The sequence below is a fragment of the Bubalus bubalis genome, chromosome 4 (genome assembly GCF_019923935.1).
Source record: "Bubalus bubalis isolate 160015118507 breed Murrah chromosome 4, NDDB_SH_1, whole genome shotgun sequence".
NCBI lineage: Eukaryota > Metazoa > Chordata > Mammalia > Artiodactyla > Bovidae > Bubalus > Bubalus bubalis.
Window position 1 is genome coordinate 32783705 of NC_059160.1, and position 24203 is coordinate 32807907.

Consider the following 24203-nt stretch of genomic DNA (forward strand, 5'->3'; position numbering starts at 1 on the left):
AAAGGCATCTTTGTAAAATCTACAGCTAATATATTTAATCATGAAAGACTGGATGCTTTTCACTTAAGGTGAGTAACAATACGATTTCTGCCTTGATAATTTCTATTCAGCAATATACTGGGAGTCATAGCTGATCCTATAAAGCAAGAGGAAGAAAGAATATCATAAACACTGAAAAGAAAAAAGTAAAACTGTTCTTCTTTGTAGAATACATAATTATCTACACAAAAAATTCTAAAATAATTTGCAAAGCAATTACTATAAATATCAAGTAAATTTCTCAAGATGGCAAAACAGAAGGACAATATTCTAAATTCAATTGTACTTCTTAAATAGTAAAAGCCAACAATAAGAACATAAAACCTTTTTATGAACAATTAAAACCTTTTTCCATTTACCATGTTGTTTAAACTGCTAATACTTAACAGTTTTAACTTACTTAATACTTAAGAGTAAGTTAAATGAAAATGTACATGATTTCTATAGTAAAATCTGCTAAAATTACTGGTATAAATGAATGAAAACATAAATAAATGGAGTTATACCATGTTCATTAATTGGAACACTTAATACTATTCATTCTTCCTCAATTAATGTATAAAAGCAACATGATATCAGTAGCCTTTTCAAAAAAATTGACAAGATTATTCTAAAATAGAAATCAAAATGTCTTAAATTCAAGACAGTCTTGCAAAACATAATAAATTTAGAGTACATACATTACCTGACTTAAAGAATTACTATAAAGCTACATTAATCAGTATAGTGTGGCATTGGTGTACCTGTGCTCAGGCACTCAGTCATGTCTGACTCTTTTTGACCCCATGGGTTGTAGCCCTCCAGAATCCTCTGTCCATAGGGTTTTCAGACAAGAATATTGGAGTGGGTTGCCGTTCCCTTCTCCAAGGGATCTTCCCAACCCAGGGATTCAACCCACATCTCCTGCATTGGCAGGCAAATTCTTTACCACTGAGCCACCTAGGAAGTCCTGTATATTGGCACAAGAATATTAAAAACAGATTCATGGAATAGAAAGATGGTACAGAAAGAGACCCAATTTATTTTTGCCAGAGGCGCCTAAAAAATGTAGGAAGAAAAGTTATTTAGACCAATGAAAACTGAAAAATATATAGAAAAGCTAACATGGTACTTATCTCATGGTACACAAATTTAATTTAAGGTGTCTCTTGAAGTAAATGTTAAAGCTAAAATTTTAAAGCTTTTAGAAGAAAACATAGAATTCTTTTTTTTTTTGACAGTGGGCTTCCTACTATTTTGTGTCACTAAAGAATAAGGTAGCTTTATCAATGGACATTTCTATTATTTGTTTTTTTTTAAATTAAAACAATTTTTTTAGAGCAGCTTGTAGAAAAATTGAGTGGAAGCTACAGAGATTTCCCATATACTCCTTGTTCTCACACTTCCATAGCCTTCTCCATTATCAACATCCCCCACCTAAAAAACTAGAACATTTTTAAATACCATATGCAAAAATAAATAAAAAATAGATTAATACCCAAATGTAAGACTGGATATAAAACACTTAGAGGAAAACATAGGCTAAACACTCTTTGACATAAATCACAGCTATATCTCTTTTGCAATGTCTCCCAGAGTATGGAAATAAATGGAAATAAAAATTGGAGATTAAAAACAAAGTAAACAAATGGGGCCTAATTAAGCTTAAAAGCTTTTGCACAGCAAAGGAAACCATGAACAAACTGAAAAGAGAACCCACAGAACGGGAGAAAATATTCACAAACCATGTGACCAACAGGGATTAGTCTCCACAATTTGCAAACAGCCCATGTTGCTCAATATTAAAGAAACAAGCAAACCAATTTAAAAAAAATGGTCACAAGACCTAAATAGACATTTCTCCAAAGAAGTCATATAGATGGCTAAGAGGCAAATAATAAGATACTCGACATCACTAATTATTAGAGAAATGTAAATCAAAACTACAATGAGATATCACCTTGTACCAGTCAGAATGGCCATCATCAAAAATCTATAAACAATAAATGCTGGCGACGGTACTCCTTCACTATTAGTGACAATGAAAATTGGTACAACCATTATGGAGAACAGCATGGAGGTTCCTTAAAAGTCTAAAAATAGAGCTACTAATTGATCCAACAGTTCCACTCCTAGGCATGTATCTGGAGAAAAACACGGTTCAAAAGGATACATACACCACAGTCTTCACCGCAGCACTGTTTATAATAGCCAAGACATGGAAACAACCTAACCGTCCATTGATAGATGAATGGATAAAGAAGATGTGGTACATATATACAAGCAAATATTATTCAGCCATTAAAAAGAATGAAATAGAGCCATTTGCAGCAACCTGGATGGACTTGGAGATTATCATATTAAGTGAAGTTAAGTCAGAGAAAGACAAATATCACATGTCACTTATATATGGAATCTAAAAAAGATTATATGAATGGAACTTATTAATAAGCAGAAAGACACAAACTTAGAGCATGAACTTATTTATAGTTACTGAGGGGAAGGGTGGAGGGCAGTTATAGATTGGGAGTTTGGAATTGATATGTAAGCACTGCTGCTGCTGCTGCTAAGTCGCTTCAGTTGTGTCCGATTCTGTGTGATCCCATAGACGGCAGCCCACCAGGCTCCCCCATCCCTGGGATTCTCCAGGCAAGAACACTGGAGTGGGTTGCCATTTCCTTCTCCAATGCATGAAAGTGAAAAGTGAAAGTGAAGTCGCTTAGTCGTGTCCGACTCTTAGCACTGCTATATTTAAAAGAGATAACCAATAATTCATGTGGATGTTGGAGAGAAATCAAACCAATATTGTAAAGCAATCATCAACCAATTAAAAATAAATAAATATTTTAAAAGTTCCATATTTGATGCATGCATTGTGAAAATTACAATGGATTTTGAGCAAACCAAGTCCTTTGTGAAACAAGATCTTATACAAAGCAGCAGAGTGATAATAAACACATACAGTTTTATCGTGAAAAATTAAATCAAATAGATAACAAACAAGGACCTAACTTTAAAAACAAAAAACAAAAATTCCCCACTAAATTGGTACATTTTTTACAATTCATGGACCTATATTGACACATCATAATCACCTGAGCTCCATAGCTTATGTTGAGGTTCATGCTTGGTGTTGTACATTTTATGGGTTTGTTCAAATGTATAATAATATTTGTGCAACATTATAGTATCACACAGACAATTTTCACCGCCCTCAAAATTCTCTGTGCTCTATCTAGTCATTTCTCCCCCAAAAGAATATTTTTGAAACCTGGTATTGTGCAAAGTTTTTTAGACAAAGCTCATAAAGCAAAAAACCTGAAAACTAGACTGAAAATCTGCTCACCAAAACTCACCATTAAAAATCAAGATTAGGCAAACCACAAAACATTTATAAAACATGCATCTGACAATGACCTATGTCTTGAGCATATAAAGAACTCCTACAGCTCACTAATAAAGAGATAAACTGTGCTATTGTAAAATGAGTAAAACCTTATTCAGACACTTTACAAAAGAACATATACAAATTGCACACAAAAACAGTATTCAGCATCTCTAATCATCAAGGAAATGCAAACTAAAAACTCAGAGATTCACCCCTAGAATGGTTAAAATTGAAAAGAATGTCATCATCAAATATTGACTAGAATACAGAGCCACTATAATTCTCAAACATTACTAGTAGGCTTGAAAAATGGTATAACCACTTTGGAAGAAATTTTGTCAATTCATTATAAATTTAAATATACACCTTCCATAGGACCCAGCATTACACTCCTAGGCATTATGCCAAAAGACATGAAAAGTATATGTCCACAAAAGTACCTGTTCAAAATGATTTATAACAACTTTATTCCTAATATCTCCAAACCAGAAATAACCCAATTTTCAATTGAAAGAAGAATTAATATAAAATGTTGCAGTATATTCATGTAATACAATAATACTCATAAATAATTGACTAATATAGCAATATGATATATATTAAAGGCTGCAGAAAAGAAGCCAGACATGAAAGAGTAGGTATTATGACTCCATTCATACAAAGTTCTAGAACAAACTACTCCATGATAAAAGAAATAAAATATTTGTCTCTAGGGTGAGGTTGACTGAGTAGGGACATGAAGGAACTTTCTAGGTGTTGGAAATGTTCTTTATCTTGACAGTGTTGGGAGTTATTCAGCGTTACTCGTTTGTCAGGCTCATCTTATTGAACACTTAAAATTTATACATTTTTTCTGAAGGCAAATGTTACCAAAAAGTGACCTGTAAAATAACTCTTGATTGATACTATTAGCTACATTTACAGGATTAAAAAGGGTAGGCCTTACATCACACAGACTTTAAATAAAGAAGCTATCTTTAGAGATAGATTATGGTGATAGATAAACAGATAGGTAGATAGGATTGCTGACCCAATCATAATGCGGATAAGCTTTGCATCATTATCTATTACTTATACCACCTCTAACTCTTTTACACTGTCTTAACTCTACCCCCTTTCCCTACCCAGCAGTTGACAAAGACACAAATTTGTAAGATAGTTCAACAAATTCAATCACATATTTTTATGACAATGACATGTGAATTAATATAGCACATGGTAAGAACTGTCTTTGAATTCTGGTAGTTCTTATTTCCAACTCATGTTCTACAATTTATTAGTTATATGACCTCATGCAACTAATTTAATGTCTCTGAGAATCTGGTTTTTTAGACATAAACCAGCATAGTTTATGCTCCAAAGGGTTTATTCATTTGTCTATTCAACAAGTCCAATCCCAAAGAAAGGCAATGCTAAAGAATGTTCAAACTACTGCACAATTGCACTTATCTCACATGCTAGCAAAGTAATGCTCAAAATTCTCCAAGCCAGGTTTCAACAGTACATGAACCATGAACTTCCAAATGTTCAAACTGGATTTCAAAAGGGGGGAGGAATCAGAAATCAAATTGCCGACATCTGTTGGATCATCGAAAAAGTGAGAGAGTTCCAGAAAAACATCTACCTCTGCTTTATTGACTATGCCAAAGTCATTGACTGTGTGGATCACAACAAACTGTGGAAAATTCTTTAAGAGATGGGAATACCAGACCACCTGACCCGCCTCTTGAGATATCTGTATGCAGGTCAAGAAGCAACAGTTAGAAATGGACATGGAATAACAGACTGGTTCCAAATTGAAAAATGAGTACATCAAGGCTGCATTTGTCACCCTGCTTATTTAACTTACATGCAGAATACAGAATGCAAAGTTCTGGGCTATATGAAGCACAAGTTGGAATCAAGATTGCCAGGAGAAATATCAATAACCTCAGATATGCAGATGACACCACCCTTATGGCAGAAATCTAAGAGAACTAAAGAACCTCTTGATAAAAGTGAAAGAGCAGAGTGAAAAATTTGACTTAAAGCTCAACATTCAGAAAACTAAGATCATGGCATCTGGTTCCATTACTTCATGTCAAATAGCTGGGGAAACAATAGAAACAGTGGCAGACTTTATTTTGGGGGGCTCAAAAATCACTGCAGATGGTGACTGCAGCCATGAAATTAAAAGATGCTTGCTCCTTGAAAGAAAAGCTATGATCAGCCTAGACAGAATATTGAAATGCAGAGTCATTACTTTGCCAACAAAAGTCTATAGTTAAGGCTCTGGTTTTTCCAGTAGTCATGTATGGATGTGAGAATTGGACTATAAAGAAAGCTGATCACGGAAGAACTGATGCTTTTGAACTGTGGTGTTGGAGAAGACTCTTTGAGAGTCCCTTGGACTGCAATCAGTCTATCACAAAGGAAATCAATCCTAAATATTCACTGGAAGGACTCATGCTGAAGCTGAAACTCCAATACTTTGGCCACCTGATGTAAAGAACTAACTCACTAGAAAAGACCCTGATGCTGGTAAAGATTGAAGACAAGAGGAGAAGGGGATGACAGAGGATGAGATGGTTGGATGGCATCACCGACTTGATGGACATGAGTTTGAGTAAGCTCCGGGACTTGGGGAAGTACAGGGAAGCCTGGCGTGGGGCAGTCCATGGGGTTGCAAAGAGTCAGACATGACTGAACAACTGAACTGACTGATTCAACAAGGAACATTGACTTCCTATTTTTACCAGGAACTGGCTGTACATTTTGAAAGGGACACTTATATCCAGAACTTCAAAGAACTCCTAAAATTCAGCATGAAGACAAACTACTCTGCTAAAAAATAGTCAAAAACTAGGACAGGCACTTGGGTGGAGAGTGGAAAAGGAGAAAACCTGAGAGTTAATGCAAGAAAACTAGTTAGTTGTTTTTCAGCAGTTTAGGTTGAAGATGATTTCAGTTTGAAAGAGGAAAATGGCAGTGAAAGAAGAAAGAGGTAGATGATTCTAGATAAGAGTTAGAAAATAAAATTCATAGAACTTGGTATGAACTGGAAATAAAGGCAGTGAGAGAGAAAATAAGCATATATCTTGCTTTCCAACTGTACAGAGGATGGTACCTTTTATGGAAAGAAGAAGTACAGATACAAGACCAGATTTAGTACCTTTTGAGATAGATATAGAAAGTCATGTCATGATGACTGACCCAGCGAAGGTATTCAATAAATGGAAGATACTGTAGAATGGGACAAAGTTAATTAATTATATGAGATCAGTTCTGTAAATTTGATTTTAGTTACTATTGTAAAGTTAAAAACTAAAAAAGCAAGCATCAGTGAAGTACACAATTATGTACCCAAAGGAATTTGCATACATTTTGTTCCAATACTGTTGCTCTAGATATTGTATTTAATTACCCTGTTGCTAAGTCGCTTCAGTCGTGTCCGACTCTGTGTGACCCTATGGACAGCAGCCCACCAGGCTCCTCCATCCACAGGATTCTCTAGGCAAGAATACTGGAGTGGGTTGCCATTTCCTTCTCCAAGCCTAGTTGTATATATTTTGTGAATACAATAGGACCACTGAATTTTTTCTTCCTCTCAGTTTTGCAGACATAAAGGTTTCATAATCTCAAAGAAATGTGACATAATTTGGCTGAAAAAAGGAAAATATTTGTACTAAGGAAGTTAGTGAGTTGCTCAAAAAGGAAAGAGGCCTTTTTTGCACTGAATAAAAAAGGAATAAAAATACATATAATATTTAATATTTCTGTACCAGTAGTTGTTTTAAAACATTATAACATTATGTGAATTATAACATTATAACAAAATGCATGGGAATACTACCTGGCTTAGAAATGAATTTTGATACAGTCATGTAGTTAGGTTACATACGAAAGAAACTTGTAGACCTTAATAATAAAACCAGGCTTTGGAAAAGATGACTAAAGCACACTATTTTTATTTTATGCTTGAAACCTGAATTGAGATATTTCACTTACTTAAACCATGATGAAATCATGGAAGGCATCAGAGCAAGAGATAAAACCCTAGGGAGGCTATTAACAATTTTGCCTTTACACTTCCTACATGATTGTGGAAATGTGTGTTCTACTCCCCCATGAGACTCTTATTGCTGGATTTGGTACAATTGCTGCTATATCATCAGAAAGGATTAGGTATTACAGTGGGGCCCTTTGCAGATCTTGCCTTAGAAAGTTAAATGTCTGTGTCAGATTTACTAAAGGCATACCTTAAGTTAGAGGAAAATTATCTTCCTGATAGAAAAGGGGGAACCATATAACAAACACAAAAAGAATAATGTCCTACAAAACAGACAGTAATTTTTATTCTTAATGAAATGAGTGATCCAATTTGATCAGGGAAAATCAAGTGTTATGTAGTGTAAGTGAAATGTTAGTAGGCAGAGATAGTAACAAAAAACATTTTGTTAAAGGAAGAGCATGAGTCTGAGCACATAACTTGCCTGGATATGAGGTTCATACAAGTGGAGGCAAAGAGAATAAAAAGAAAAAACCAACTGCCAAGATGAGGAGAAGCTAGGATTTAAAGGCTTTGGCAAGAACCTCCCTGGTGGTCCAGTGGTTAGGACTCTGCACTCCCAGTGCAGTGGGCACAGGTTCAATCCGTTGTTAGGGAACTAAGATACCACATGCAGCACAGTGTGGCCAAATAAAGAAATAATAAAAATAAAAATTTGTACAGAGGTGGAGGGAAATGATCAGGAATGATGATGCCACAGGATACCTCCCAAAGCCATAAAATAGCAATGATGAAGCTTCCCTGGTGGCTCAGTTAGTAGAGTCTGTCTGCAATGTAGGAGACTCAGGTTCTATCCCTGGGTCAGGAGGATACCCTGGAGCAGGAAATGGCAACCCACTCCAGTATTCTTGCCTAGGAAACCCCATGGACAGAGGAGACTGGTGGGCTCTATAGCCCATGGGGTCCCAAGAGTCAGGCATGACTTAGTGACCAAACCACCACCACCATAGTAATGATGAATTAGTGTATCCTACATTCAGAATCTTACTTCTGTTGGAGCCTCAGGGTTCAGTTTTTTATTGTGGCATGAGGATTCTTTTCAGATTATGAGTAGGAAAATTCTGTTGCCTAATATTGGATTTAGATTTGACTCTTAAATGAAAAGTTTTGAATTACATAAAAGGTGTTTGATGTAGAGACAAAGATACACTAAAATGCTGACTTACAAGTAAGCCACAAAGGAATGTTAGAATTTTTTGAGTCACAAAAACATAGACATCAGAATAACTTATTAACTTAATGACTTGCAGCAGCTAGGTTGGGTATAGTCCAGATTCTAGGACAAATTGTAATGTAAGATCCTGGAGTCAGGGACCCAGCTTCTTCTTACATATGCTCTGGCTTAAGTCAATCTGGTCCATGGGGTAAAGCTAGGCAGAAAACTTTATTTTTATAACCTATTAAATTGTGAATAGAAGATTGCACTTAATATAGGGCTGTATCCTTACCAGAAGCCATTAAGTCAGGGTGGGAAAGATAATTCTTCTGTTTTTCCAACAGCATAGCAATTGAGAATAGAAGGGAAGGATTTAGCTTGAACATTCTCATAAGTCCCTATGGATTATGAACTGACTAGTAGGGATTTTGCCTATAACTGTGGCAGCTGGTGAGTAATTTGTAGCCTGTAGTCATCTCATTCTAAGTGTGTTTACAGCAAGTCTTGGCTCAACTGTTTGAGTAAGAGTCATTCTCACTGGACCTGTTATTACCAGTCTACTCCACATTCATGGCATGTGACCAAATGATACAGATATTTGGAGGCATTTTAGGCTGGAAGATATGCTAACTTAGGAATTAAGATTCTAAACATATAATAAGGACTTTCTGAATATAAGAGGGATTTTTAAGGGATCTTGGTAGATAATATGTATTTCCCATCCTAAGTGTACCTTTACTAGAATTGGGGACTTTGAGGTAGAGGTTACCTGGCTGGGATATGTGTGTAGAAGAGAAACTTCAGAATTGTGTTAGGAACCCTGAAGGCCCTATATAGACATTCTAAGGGGTCAGGAAAACCATAACCTCCTAGTTATACACACAATTAGTAAGTAACTCCAGGGCTGTGCTACCTAGCAAGAATGACTTGGGTGAGGTGATCCCTAGTCCTAGGTTTTATTTTCTTTCTTTATAAATAAAGGAAGTGAACCAACTCCCGTTAGAATCTTATCTCTTAGCTTCACATATTCATGGCCTCATGATTTGCAAAAATGGCCCAGTGCTCCACCCCTACCTATACCCATACCATTTGCATCATGACTTTGGAACCCCTCCATCAAGGGGGTAATTCTGTTCTCTTATCATTGAATGTGAATTGACCTTGTGACTTATTTTGGCCAATAAAATAGAAGAGAAGTAAAAATGTGCCAATTCTGATCCTAGGCCTCAACAGGACTCTGAGCTTTTGCTTGTTTTCTTGGAGTTCTGCCACCACTTTGTGAACAAGCCTAGGCTGGCTTGATGGATGATAAGAGACATGTGGCCCAATCACCCCTGTAACTCCAGCTGGCAGCCAGCAAAGCACCAGATGTACATAAGGCCATCATAGACCAACCAGCCCCCTAACTAACCTGCCAGCTGATGACAGGTGCATGAACGAGCCAAGCCGAGACCTGTCTCAGATCAGCAGAAACATCCCTCTGACCTATAGGATTGTAAGAAATAATACATGCTTTAAAAATAGGGATTGATTAACTATGACCAGAGGCCAGATGCCAGTTTTTGTAAAGTTTTCTTGGAGCACAGACATGCCTATTTTTTTATGTTTTGTCTATGGCCTCTTTTGCACTACAATGGCAGAGCTGAATATTGAGTGTGGATAGAGACTGGTCCATAAAAACTAAAATATTTACTATCTGGCCCTTTAAGAAAGAGTTGGATGATTCCTCTATTTTAAGTCAGTTAAATTTGTGGTTTAGTTATTACACAGTAATATCTAACTGGTGTGCATTCACATTAAGAAATTAGTCAATCATTTTGGTTATCTAATTTTGCTAAATAAACCATTTAAAAAAAACTTCCTGGCTTAAACAGCGATCAATTTATTATCTTTAACAATTGTATGAGTTGACTAAGCTCTGCTGGGCTGTTCTTCTGCCCCACAGGATGTTGGATGTTGATGTTGTCTAGGAGTAAGCCTGGACTGAAGTTTCTGAGCTGCTTCATTCAGGTGGCTGAGAGTTGATGCTGGTTTTCACCTGGGAAATCAGCAGGTAATGGTGACTGGGGCACTTACTTGTGGTCTATGCATATGATTTGATGGCTGGGCTGTGAGAGGAAGCATCTCAAATATGAGAGTTGGAGAAATCCAAGCCAAAGCTACAAGACTTCTTATGACAGCATTAGATGCTAACCTGTGCCATATTCTAAGAGTCAAAAGTGAGTCGCAGAGGCTGCCCAGATTTAAGGTGAGGGACTATGCAAAGGAGTAAATATGGGTTTGGGATGGAGGCAGAACTTGTTGAGGACTAGCCATCTCAGTTGAAATGTTTAGCCTTTTCCCTGTCCCTCCCTTCCTTCCTCTCATGTACCATCTTTCCTTTTGTCTCCATTTTATGCCATAGGAATTTTATTCAACTCACCAGCATGCTTGCTATACATAAATATGTATGTATGTGATATGTGTATGTTTGTGTGTATTTAATAACTTAAAGTTCTTGGATTGGAATCTCAGGTTGGCTTCATTGGATAGCAGGGTGATGTTTATACATGGATCTTTTACATTTGGAAAGGGCCACTTCACATCTGCTTCAATTAAAATGTGTAATGACTCTTTAACCTTAATAGTTTTAAAGCTTTTAATCATATCATATCATTTTATCCATCTTTGGCAAGTTGATAATTTAAATTGGAAGGTGACCAAAAATGAAGTACATTAAATAATGTAACAACTTCTCATTGTACTTCACCCTCCGTTTGGCAGCCATTGCCTCCCATGCACCAGTGGGCACTTGCATGATCTGCTAAACACAAAGTTTATGAGAAGTCAGAGTGTTAGGCTATCTAAATGCTACAGTACTGCTCACTTTGGGGAATCTTCTCTCAGTGATCATCTAAAATTCCAACACTCTGTACTTTGAGCTCTTGGTTCATTTTGTTTCAACTGACAGGTCTATTGCTTTGAACCACAGAACCCAAAGCTTCTGTTTTGTACTCCTGATTTTAGAACACTGACAAGCTCTCTAGCAGTTCTGAGATCTTTCTTTTAACTTTCCAAGTGGCTATCTCCAGTCCATATTACCTTATTTCTCTTTCAAATTCCATGGCAACCATTCCTATTTGGATGACCCCCAAGACAGACACAATACAGACACACACATAGACACACATACACAGAGACCTATACAATAAAAACAAGGCTGGAAGACACAAAAATTATTTCTCTTCACTTTATACTAGAAGTTAAATTGGTGGGTTTCAAATGAGACACAAGCTCCTGTTTTTGCTCACTCTTTCCCTATAGATTTAGAGAAAAAGTAATACTAAGTCCTTTCCCCAAATATTCTCTTTTCCCTACTCATGAAATTCACATGTTAAAACAAAAATATTGCCCTTAATTCTGATTTCTATATAAATGTTTCTAAAATTCATAGATTTCTTACATGATTATGTTGAATATTTCTACCTACTCACCATTCTCTTTCACCATTATCTCTTCCAAAGTTGTTCTTTTGAGTTTCTGCTTTCTCCTTGGTTACTGTGATCCTCTGTAGCAAATCTAGTGACCCATGTGGAAAATCTGTAGCAAATCATTTGCCCTGGCTCTTTTATTCCCAGCCATTGAACCGTTTCTTATTCTGTCTCTTCAGTCCTGTCCCTGCTCCCTCTTCCCTATTCCTCTTTCCCCTGCTCACCTACACAATGATCAGAGAGTAGCAGGTAAGAAATCACACCTACCTCATCTAGAGCCTGTATTATAGGATTAGGACTGGCCATGTAGGAAGAAATAACTCCTGTCCTATGATTTCCCACATAAACACAGAAGACAAAGACCAGAGTCGTGTTCCTGAGAAATAGACTGTATGCCAAAGAACAAAGCCAAGAGAAAATTTAAAGCTTAGTGTGTGATCCAATAGGATTGGGTAGAATAAGAGAAGAGGATTTAAAAAGAAGAAAGTATGATAACAGAGAGTGAAAGACAAGGCAGACAAAATGTGTCCTGCAGCAATTCCATTAATGAAATATGGACGAGCTTTTTCACTGGGTCATTATGGATTTGGAGGGGAGTAAAATTTGCCACCCCAAAATGTGTCTCTTTGATATGAGGATTAATTTAGGATGAATATTTTTAAGAAACAGCAGAAAGCTTTTCTATTACCTGCCCTCATCCCTTAACTGACTAAAAGAATTTAGATAAAGAGCCTCTTCCAAGAATACAGATATGACACCAGTGAAAGTGAAAGTCACACAGTCATGTCCAGCTCTTTGCAATCCCATGGACTATAGTCCATGCAGTTCTTCAGCCCAGAATACTGGAGTGGGTAGCTGTTCCCTTCTCCAGATCACACCAGAGATATCTGCAAAGAATGTGGTCTAAGTGTGGCTGAGGAAACTCAGTAGAGCCTAGAGGTCAGAGTCTACTCTGTGTCCCAGTGTCTCTGCATGACCCAGCAAACATGTGCTTTTTTTCATCTCTATGTGAATTACCTTCCTTTGAAGTCCCAAATTTTGGTGAGTTACTCAGTTTTCCTTGGTCTCCCCCATGCATATATGGTATTAAACTTTCTCCTATTAATCTCTCATGTCAGTTGAATTCTTAGATTGCCAGAAGTGCCTAGAAGGGTAGAGACCATTTTCTTTCTCTGTGACAGGTTCATTTAAATTTCCAAAGTAAAAGTCACTTGCCATTGCCTAGCAGTGTTCCTCCTATGTTTGCAGTATTTTTTTATATTTTGCTTTGCCATTTATTCTTCTGTTGTTTATTTATGGATGTCTTGTAAAGTCAATTATGGTTCTAGACATTCAACTCCATGCTCATTACTTTAAGTCCTTCAACTACATTTTTGTAAAATTTATTTTTATGAAGTTTGGATTTAAAAGCAGTGAAATATACAAATATACAAGGGCTTTTGGGGCCTTTTTTTGTATAATATACCCATATTGAGCTATAGAAAACACACACCAGAATTCTCCCTTATGTCCCTTCTTAAGAACCAGATTAATTTTGTTCATGTAAAAATTTTATAGCTTTTAAAAAATATAATTGATAGACAATAAATGTAATATCTCAAAGTATATAATTTTATGTTTTGACATATGTACATCTGTGAAAATATCAATCAAGATAATAAGCATATCCATCACTCCCAGAAGTTTCCTCTTGTTTCTTTGTAATTCCTTCCTCCCAGGCTTGCCTACCCTCCCTCTAATCCTCCAACAACTGTTAATTGCATTTCCTAGATTTTATATGAATGGAATCATACAATATGTAAATTTTGTCTTGCTTCATTCAGCATAATTATTTTGTGATCTATCTATGATAGAGCATGTATCAAAATTTTATTTCTGTCTTATTGCTGAGTAGGCTTCCAGTATATGGATACACCACACTTCTTAAAATCCATTTGCCAGTTGAAAGATATTTGAGTTGTTTCAAATTTTTGACTACTAGAGCTCTTCAGTGAATTCAGTACAGTTTCAGGATACAAAATTAGCATACAGAAATCGGTTCCATTTCTATACACTAACAATAAACAACAGACTGGTTCCAAATCAGGAAAAGAGTACATCAAGGCTGTATATTGTCACCCTGCTTATTTAACTTATATGCAGAGTACATCATGAGAAATGCTGGACTGGAAGAAGCACAAGCTGGAATCAAGATTGCTGGGAGAAATATCAATAACCTCAGATATGCAGATGACACCACCCTTATGGCAGAAAGTGAAGAGGAACTAAAGAGTCTCTTGAGGAAAGTGAAAGAGGAGAATGAAAAAGTTGGCTTAAAGCTCAACATTCAGAAAACGAAGATCATGGCATCTGGTCCCATCACTTCATGGCAAATAGACAAGGAAACAATGGAAACAGTGAGAAACTTTTTTGTGGGGGTGGGGCTCCAAAATCACAGCAGATGGTGACCACATCCATGAAATTAAAAGATGCTTGCTCCTTGGAAGGAAAGTTATGACCAATCTAGATAGCATATTAAAAAGCAGAGACATTACTTTACCAACAAAGGTCCGTTTACTCAAAGCTATGATTTTTCCTGGAGTCATGTATGGATGTGAGAATTGGACTATAAAGATAGCTGAGTGCCAAAGAATTGATGGTTTTGAACTGTGGTGTTGGAGAAGACTCTTGAGAGTCCCTTGGACTGCAAGGAGATCTAACCAGTCCATCCTAAAGGAAATCAGTCAGTCCTGAATATTCCTTGGAAAGACTGATGCTGAAGCTGAAACTCCAATACTTTGGCCACCTGATGAGAAGAACTGACTCATTTGAAAAGACCCCGATTCTGGGAAAGACTGAAGGTGGGAGGAGAAGGGGACGACAGAGGATGAGGTGGTTGGATAGCATCACCGACTCAATGGACATGAGTTTGAGTAAACTCTGCGAGTTGGTGATAGACAGGGAGGCCTGGCATGCTGCAGTCCATGGGACGCAAAAAGTCGGACACGACTGAGCGACTGAACTGAACTGAACAGTGAACCATCAGAAAGAAATATTAAGAAAGCAATCCTCTTTACAATCACATCAAAAAGAATAAATACCTAGGAAGAAATTTAATTAAGGAGGTAAAACTCCTGTACTTGGAAAACTATAACACTCTGATGAAAGAAATTGAAGATGACACAAACAAATGGAAAAATATATGATATTCATGTTGCTCTAGCACTATTTATTGGAAGATTCATTTTACTTACTTTGAATTGAACATAAATGGAATCATGAAATATGTTTTTATTTTATCAGGTTTCTTTTGCTCAGAATGGTTTTAAGTTTATTGATTTTGCTGTGTGCCTTTAGCTTTTCTACTCCCTTACTGCATAGTATTCCACTTTTTGTTGTGTGCCTTTAGCTTTTCTATCCCCTTACTGCATAGTATTCCACTTGTATGAGTGTACCACCATGTATTCATCCATCCTATTGATGATGAACGTCTCCTCTCTATTATTGATGAACATTTTGATTCGTTCCAGCTCCTTCCTCTTATGAAAATGCTGATATGAAATTCTTATCTTCTGATGACATAAGCAATAATTGCAGTTGGGCATATACTTTAAGGTGTGGAATTTCTGGGTCATAGTGTATGCACATGTGTAGCTTACTATACTGCCAAGAAATTTTTAAAATAAGTGTAACAGCTTTAGTCTCTTAATAACATGTATGAGAGTTCCACTTTGTTCAATACTTGATACTATTAATGCCTCTTAATTTTTGTAACTTTTGAGGGCATGTAGTGGCACCTAATTTCAATTTAATTTGCATTTTCCTTAGAAATGACAATGATGAACACACTGAATATGTTTATAGGTCATTTACAATTCTGTTTTGATGTGCATATTCAAGTCTTTCTTCATTAAAAAATGTTTATTTGTACAAGTTCTTTAAAATGTTTGTATGTATTGGGTACATGGAAGTTCTTAATTTGAGAACTTAATTTCAGAACACCAACTTTTCAATTTTTTCATAAAAAGGTTGTATTCTAATACTTCATTTAAGAAATCTTAAAAATAACATCACAAAAATTATCTCTTGCATTTTGTTTTAGAACCATTTCTTTAACATTTGATGTATCTTGAATTAATTTTTGTGTATGATGTGAAAGGTCAGGGTTCATTATTTTTCATGTATGTATCTAATTAAGGCAACATTACTTATTGAAAAGACCACCCTTTCCCCCACTGAATTGCTGTGGCTTTTGTCATATATCATTAGATTGTGTGTGTATGGGTCTTTTCCTAGACTATCTATTCTGTTCTGTTGTTCTAATTTTGTTTGTCTTAATTACTTTAAACCTGCAAAAGTCTTAAGATCAGTTAGGGCAAGATTTGTTTTTCTTCAAGATTTCTGTGATTTTCTAGGTGTTTTGTATTTTCATGTAACTATAGAAGCAATTTAGCAATTTCTGCAAAAATCCACTGGGATTTGATTTTGATTACACTAAATGCACAGATAAATTTGAAAAGAAACTGTCATATTAAAAACATTGATTCCTTCACTCTACGAACGTGATGTATTTCTTAATTCTTTAGGTCTTCAATTTGTCTCAATGTTGTTTTATAGCTTTCAGTACAAATACCTTATATATAATTTATTATATATATTCTTAGGTATTTGTTTCATTTGTTTATTATTAAATAATACTGCATTAACATTTTTTACTTTTCAATTTTTGTTAGAAGAATAAAGACATACATTAATTCTGAAGTTTGATTTTTAGTATAGTAGCCTTGCTAAATTGCCTTACTAATTTAAAAATTTTGTATGTAGAGTCTTTCAAAAAATCACCTGTCAATAAAGACAATTTTATTTTCTTTCCAGCCTGTGTCTTTCATTTCTTTTAGTTGCACAAAGTGGGATCTCATACAACATTGACTAGAAGAATAATAGTAAACTCCCTTGACTTCCTTTTTGCTCTCTTTTATCATTTTGGGCTTTCCAAGTGGCACTAGAAGTAAAGAACCCGGCTGCCAATGCAGGAGGTGTAGGAAACATGGATTGGATCATTGGGTTGGGAAGATCCCTTAGAGGAGAGCATGGCAACCCACTCCATTGCCTGGAGAATCCCAGGGATATAGAAGCCTGACAATCTTTAGTCCATAGTGTTGCTTAGAGTCAGACACGAATGAAATGACTTAATAAATAATTAATATTTATTAATTAATTAATAAAAATGCACACATTTTATCTTTTTATTTTATACCAGTATGTTTAACCAGTATGTTTAATTTCTAGATTTCTCTCCCTCCTGACTTGTCACTTAAGTAGAAATCTCCTGTTTCAGGAAGCATCGCAAATTACTTCTTCAAAGTCACATAGTAATCTGGGCTGTGACTTCTCCTTTGGATTATATTAAATAATGTTGATTATATATTCTATGCTTCCCTTGTAGCTCAGTTGGTGAAGAATCTGTCTGCAATGCAGGAGACCTGGGTTCTATTCCTGAGTTGGGAAGATCCCCTGGAGAAGGAAATGGCAATCCACTCCAGTATTTTCGCCTGGAGAATCCCAAGGACAGAGGAGCCTGGCAGGCTACAGTCCACAGGGTTGCAAGAGTGAGACATGACTTAGTGACTAAACTGCCACCATATATTCTATAGTTGATTGCAAGATGCTTAACTGAGTGATTTTCTGTCTCTTACACCAGACAAAATTTCTGGAGTACAGTGATTATGTCTATTATCTCTTTATTGCTGGTATCGAGAATAGTGAACATTAAAGATATTTGATAAGTATCTTATAAATGTTTGCTCAATGAAAGAATGATGCTCCAGCTCTGACCTTTCACCACTCTTCTATATCTGTTTATTAACTAAATGTTTTCACTTAACTGTGCTTCCAGTGGGACACTTAGGCCCTGAATTCAATGAAATAAACATTCTCTCTCCTTCTGTGTTCCTTTCCCAATGACTCAACTAACCAATGAATTCGCTGGGACATGCATCTGGTAGTTAATTTTTACTACTTCCTTTGAAAACAGTCTTACTTGTTATCACATATGAAGTCAGTTCTCTTAGCATGTTAGTTCTTCTTGCTGGTATTTTTGGATTTGAGCCTTCTTTTCCATTTTCATAGTCATTATCTTAGTCCAGAGTTTTATAGCTTCATCCCTTGATTATGTTACTTTCTTTGGGTTGTATTATTTGTTTCTAATCCCTTTACCCTGCAGCCTACTCACTGCATAGCCAATGACACAGTCTTCCTTAGATATTATTTTAATCATGTATTCCCTCCCAGAATCAAAGTAAACTTCCTTAGTCTATGCTAATTGCATTCCAGCCGTGTTTATTACACAGTGTGTGCATACAACACCCATCTCCGACATAGTCATTCCCTCTACCTCACAAAATTCAGTGTCCTTGTTATGCCCACTTCTTTGTTGTTGCTATTACAGTCCTATGGAATGACCACCTTTTCTTTCTCATTAAGCTGTGCCCTTAACTTTCTTAAGACTTGGCTTCAGATTTATCTCTTCCAAAAAGACCTCAGTGAATTATACCCTTCCAAATGAAACATCCTCTTTAGTTGACATTTTCATAATATTTTTAGCCTGTAACTATCACTCAAAGACCAGTTATCAAGAAGGAACAATTTAGTGATTCAGAAATGATGTTTCAACACAAAAAGCTTTATGTTAACATTTGCTTTTTTCTTTCATTGCAAATGTTTTCCTGATAAAGAGTTAATGGATTTAAGCCATCTTGTAAAGAATATAAGAAGTGCACATTCAGATGTGTGAAAGATGTGTTGTGCATAAGCAAGGTAAAATGTTCTTGCTTTTTTAAATTATAAACAGAGACTCATTTACCATTTTCAGGTGTTAGCTGGAAAATAGTTATCAGCTGAGGCACATGAAATTTTGTGACATATGAATTATCATGATTATGGGATTTGGGGATTTGTAAGGACTAAAAGGGACCTAGGTGTTATGCAACCACTTTCTCTAGTTCACAGTTGAGGAAATTAGAGTCCTAGGAAAATTGTGACTTATCTAAGATCTCACCTCTTATTAATAACATGATTGTGATTATAACCTAGATCTCCTAATATAAAATGCAGTGTTTTTTTTTAAGTTACATAGGGTTGTCCATACTGTTTGTATACCCAGTCCAAGTAGACTGCATTATGAACTCCCAGAGGTCAGGGCTTATGTCTTTTTAACTTTTACTTTCTCCAGAGCTATCCTCCCCAGAGCAAAACTCAGTTTCAACATTTATTAGACATTATTTCCCTCAAGTTTAACTCTCTACCTGGAAGACCCATAGTAATGTTTTCAGAAGATTGTTTGGGGGGCATTCATTTTAACAATATAAGGTTCCAGACTTGTGAATGATGGGCTCCTAAAATTTGGCTTTACTATGACTTAAAAAGGGCTTCCATTGTGGCTCAGCTGGAAAAGAATCTACCTGCAATGTGGGAGAATTGGGTTCGATCCCTGGGTTGGGAAGATCCCCTGGAGAAGGGAAAGGCTACCCACCTCAGTATTCTGGCCTAGAGAATTCCATGGACCATACAGTCCATGGGTTTGCAAAGAACTGGACACGACTGAGTGACTTTCACTTTCATGAGTTAAAAAGATGAACTTCCTAAACAGGATCACTTACTATTATTCTTTGGATGTGTACGTGCTCATCATGTCTGAGTCTTTGCAACCCCATGGACTGTAGCCTGCCAGGCTCTTCTGTCCATGGAATTTTCCAAGAAAGAATATTGCATTGAGTTACCATTTCCTATTCCAGAAGATCTTCTCCAGCCAGGGATTGAACCCACATCTCTTACATCTCCTGCATTGGCAGGTGGATTCTTTACCACTGCACCACCCGGAAAGTCGTACTTTTCTTTATTTCCTAAATAATTATTTATTTCCTAGTGCCTTTCAGAGTCTGGTCAGAACTGAAAAACATTGATAAGTGAAGTGCAAACTCATCATATGCTGTCTCTTACCTCTGAAATGCACAAGTTTCAGCATCCTTGCTTACCCTCAAGCTACTGATCTGGGACAAGCCACAGCTCCACATGTTTCCACAGGGACGCCTAATCCATACCTGTTCTTCCCATTGAGAGGCAAGCCAGATGTTGGGCTCTAATGTTTCCTCTATTAGGGCTTTGACAGAAGAGCCAAGATAGTACACTCTTAACCTCCAATAGGTGCCAACAAATCTCAAATACAGATTTTAATAAAGAAATCACCATTTCCCTCAAGATGTAGGCAGTCTGTTGTTCACCTCATCCCATTAGAATCTCACTGTTAAGTTACTACCCAGAGGGCACTTAATTCCTTTTTTAATTTTTTTATTGCTAGAGCAGAGTTCCCTAAACCAGAGGAACATGAAATAAAGTCAGCTGTTTACAACAGAGGAGACTCTGCTTATTTATATTTAGGGGCCCAAGAAAACAGCCTAATTAAAAACTGATGGGCAGCTAAAAGTGTGACCCACTGAATGGTGTGAGGCAGGCATTTAATACTGAAATGTGAAGTCTTACGATATCCATTTGCATTGAGAAAACAAGCCTGGCTTCATGCAGCAGTATTCTTGATATGTTATGTGTAAGCTTAGAAAGTTCATTCATCATGGGAGTTTGAACCTTGTTAATTGTTCTATTATATCACTGAAATCCTCCTATTACATAACAGCAGCCTTTGAGTAATCTGTTTACTTAGCTACTTGATTCAATTATGGATACTCTAACTTTCAAACTTTACAATCCTGCCCCATTTCTCTCTTACTTAAGGGAAATCAACAAAACAGGAATCATTCCCTTAGTTTTCCTTTGTAAGGAAGGTCCCATCAGAGCAACATTATACCAGCCACTGCAGTTCAGTTTTTCTCCTTAACAACAGCACAGAAGTGATCTTTTTTTTCCCCTTCAATGTGCATATTCCTGATGGAGCTTAAAAACTTCCATAAATCAATAAAGTAATTGCTACATAATGACCTATTGTTAGTGTTCTTGCCCAGAATGATGTCACATGGGGGTAATGGAGCTACTGAATCAAAAAATGGCAGCTGTTTCCAATTTATTTGAGAGTCAGTTGGACAGAAAATTAAATAAACACATAGACAAGAAGGACAAGGGCAAGTCCTTGTATTATTCTTATGATAGTTTTAATTCAATTGCAGAAGTCAGCAGGCAGCTGATACTGTGGCCCAGAGTTTCATTAATTGCCTGTCTTGCATGTCAGTGAGACAACACATGCTCACTTCATCATTTTCAACTCTTGTTATTTGCATTTTAAAACACACACACCAGTGAAGCATGGATCAAACTTTTCGTGTGTGTGTGTGGTTAGTACAGCCTTCTAACTCTCAGAAATATATGATTGGGAGATATGGTTTTATCCTCTACCTGCCACAATGGTGTCTCTCTCCTCCCTCAGGGCAGGCAGCTGAGAATTTTTAAAAATTACTCTCTCCTCCTTGGGGGAAGGCCGGAAGACTTGCATTTGTTGTGGAGCCTGAAGAAAAAGGCATCACCTGGTTTGCAGTCACTCCTCTCCACTGTGACTGGGAGCTTTGATGTGCCTTTTGATGTTCCTGCCTTGAGGCAGCTGGAGAGGATTATCAAAAGTAGCCTTAACCATCCAGGTTGGAGTTGGGGGTGCAGCACCATTGCATGTCGGACTTCACAGCCTTAATGTAAACACTTGTACTGAGGTGGAGTTGCTGGAGTGCATATGAAATTTCCAAGGTAGTGCCAATCCAGTCTGCATCTATGGAGCTTTAATTTTCAGAATGTCCTTTGGGCAGGATTCTATGGTCAGGTAATTTGCTATTTAGGATGGTAGCCACTATTAATTTTTTGAAAAAAATCAAGGAGTCTAATTGTAATTAGAAAATGGCTACAATTCACCATCCAAATGATTGTTGTTTTCGCCTAAGAACCAAACAGCCCAATTTTTAAAAAGATTCTCATATGCCAAAAGGATCTTTGGCAGGTAAACAATTCCTTTTTATGTCAGGGATAAGGAGCCAGAACTCTGGTGTGCCGGTTAAAAATTCTCCTCTGTGTGTGTGTGCTCAGTCGTGTCCAACTCTTTGTGACCCCATGGACTTTGCGACCCAATGGAGCCCACTGTGCTCCTCTGTCCCTAGAATTTTCCAGGCAAGAATTCTGGAGTGGTTGTCATTTCCTACTCCAGGAGATATTCCTAACCCAGGGATTGAACCTACATCTTTTATATCTCCTGTATTGGCAGGCGGATTCTTTACCACTGCCCCACCTGGGAAGCCCCTAAAAATTCCTAATATATGGTAATTTTGTTAGATTTATAAATTTGTTAGATTTGTAACTGGAGAAAGAAATTTTCTAGAGAATATCCTGGGGTTCCTACAGGCTTGGAGTCCAGCTTACAGCTAGGTTTGGTAAGAGTCAGAAGTAGAGGTGATCCAGAAGACCAAGAAGCAGGAAGGATGGTGTGGGATGGGGCTGGAGTCTAAAAAGACAATAAACCAGTAAACAAAGAAATGTGGTATTTTAGTGATAAGTGGTGTGAAGAACAATGAAGTGAGGTGCATCAGTATTAGGAGTCTTCTTTGATCCTGTGGATCAAAAATCCTCCCTGATCAAACGTTAAGAGTAGACACGTGCTAGAATGGGAGAGACTATGCCCAGCATGCAGATACCAGAGAGAGGAAAGAGTTACTCCAGGTACAGGAGGTAGGGCAAATGTTTTCCTACAGGATGCCCTTTCCAGTTGGTGCTAGTGGTAAAGAACCCACCTGTCAATGCAGGAGACATAAGAGACACAGGTTCAGTCCCTGGGTTGATAAGATACCCTGGAGGAGGGGATGGCAACCCACTCCATTATTCTTGCTTGAAGAATCCCATGAATAGAGGAGCCTGGTGGGCTACCGTCCATAGGATCACAAAGAGTCAGACACAACTGAAGTGCCTTAGCATTAGCAGACTCTTTCTGTGCTCAATGAGGAGGCCAGTGTGACTGCAGAACAAGAGAGGAGGGTACTTTGAAATTAGGCCAGAAAGTTGTGCGGGATGGAAAGGGGCAGACTGTATAGGGATTTACAGGCCATTTAAGAGCTTTGGGTTTTACTTTAATTGCATTAATGGTTTCCAGGGATAAGGAGAGAATATGACAGGCATGATGAAATGCTGATGCTGGGAGGTTGGCAAGACTCAGTTATGAGTTAGGCAAACCAGCGCGCAGTGATTGAAACGCATGCCTCAACAAAAAGCATGGATGATTACATATTATGAGACCTGCGGGAATACTCATAGATCTGCAGAATCATGAATGGTTAATCTCCACATGCACAGATCTCCTGCATTTAAATTTTTTACTTACGGAGGATGTCAATGGAAAGTTATGCTCCAAAAGACCTGTTTGCCTTCACATATGTTGTTTCTGCCTGAATTCAATGTCCGATTCTTAAAAGCAAATTTTACATCTTGGAAACTCATTTTCATGGTAGTTCTTTGAAAGGAATTAATAACTTTGACCAGTACTAAATATTTAGGCTGTTGAAAGTGTATAGATTTTGTGTCTTTTATAGTCTTATTGAATGGTCTTCAAGATAAAAGTTTAAGTTCTACATATATGAAGCTAGTTAAAGACATGTTGAAAGTTTTAATTTTACTTCTTTTAAAAGTAGTTCAAAGTTTTAATTTTACTTCTTTTAAAATACCTTCAAATAGTAACTTAATGTACCTCTAAAACAAAATAATGTTATGTATATTAGTAAGTGTACAGGAAAGCAGATCATTTTACTCCATTTCTACAGAGAATAGGAATAAACTTTCGAAACTGCACAGATATAATAGAAGGAGATGGTGGCTAAGTGTTAAAGAATCCACCTGCCAATGCAGGAGACACAAGAGACTCGTGTTCCATCCCTGAGTTGGGAAAATCCCTTAGAGGGATAAATAACAACCAGCTCCAGTATTCTTGCCTGAAAAATCCCATGGACAAAGGAGCCTGGCTATCTGCAGTCCATGGGGTTGCAAAGAATCAGACATGACTGAGCAACTGAGCATGCACACTGTAGAAGAAAATAGTAGCTGGAATGAAGGAACATTCAAATAAAGAGATGGTACCTTTGGAAGCAAAAGTCTGATTTGTTTTCCTTTGTC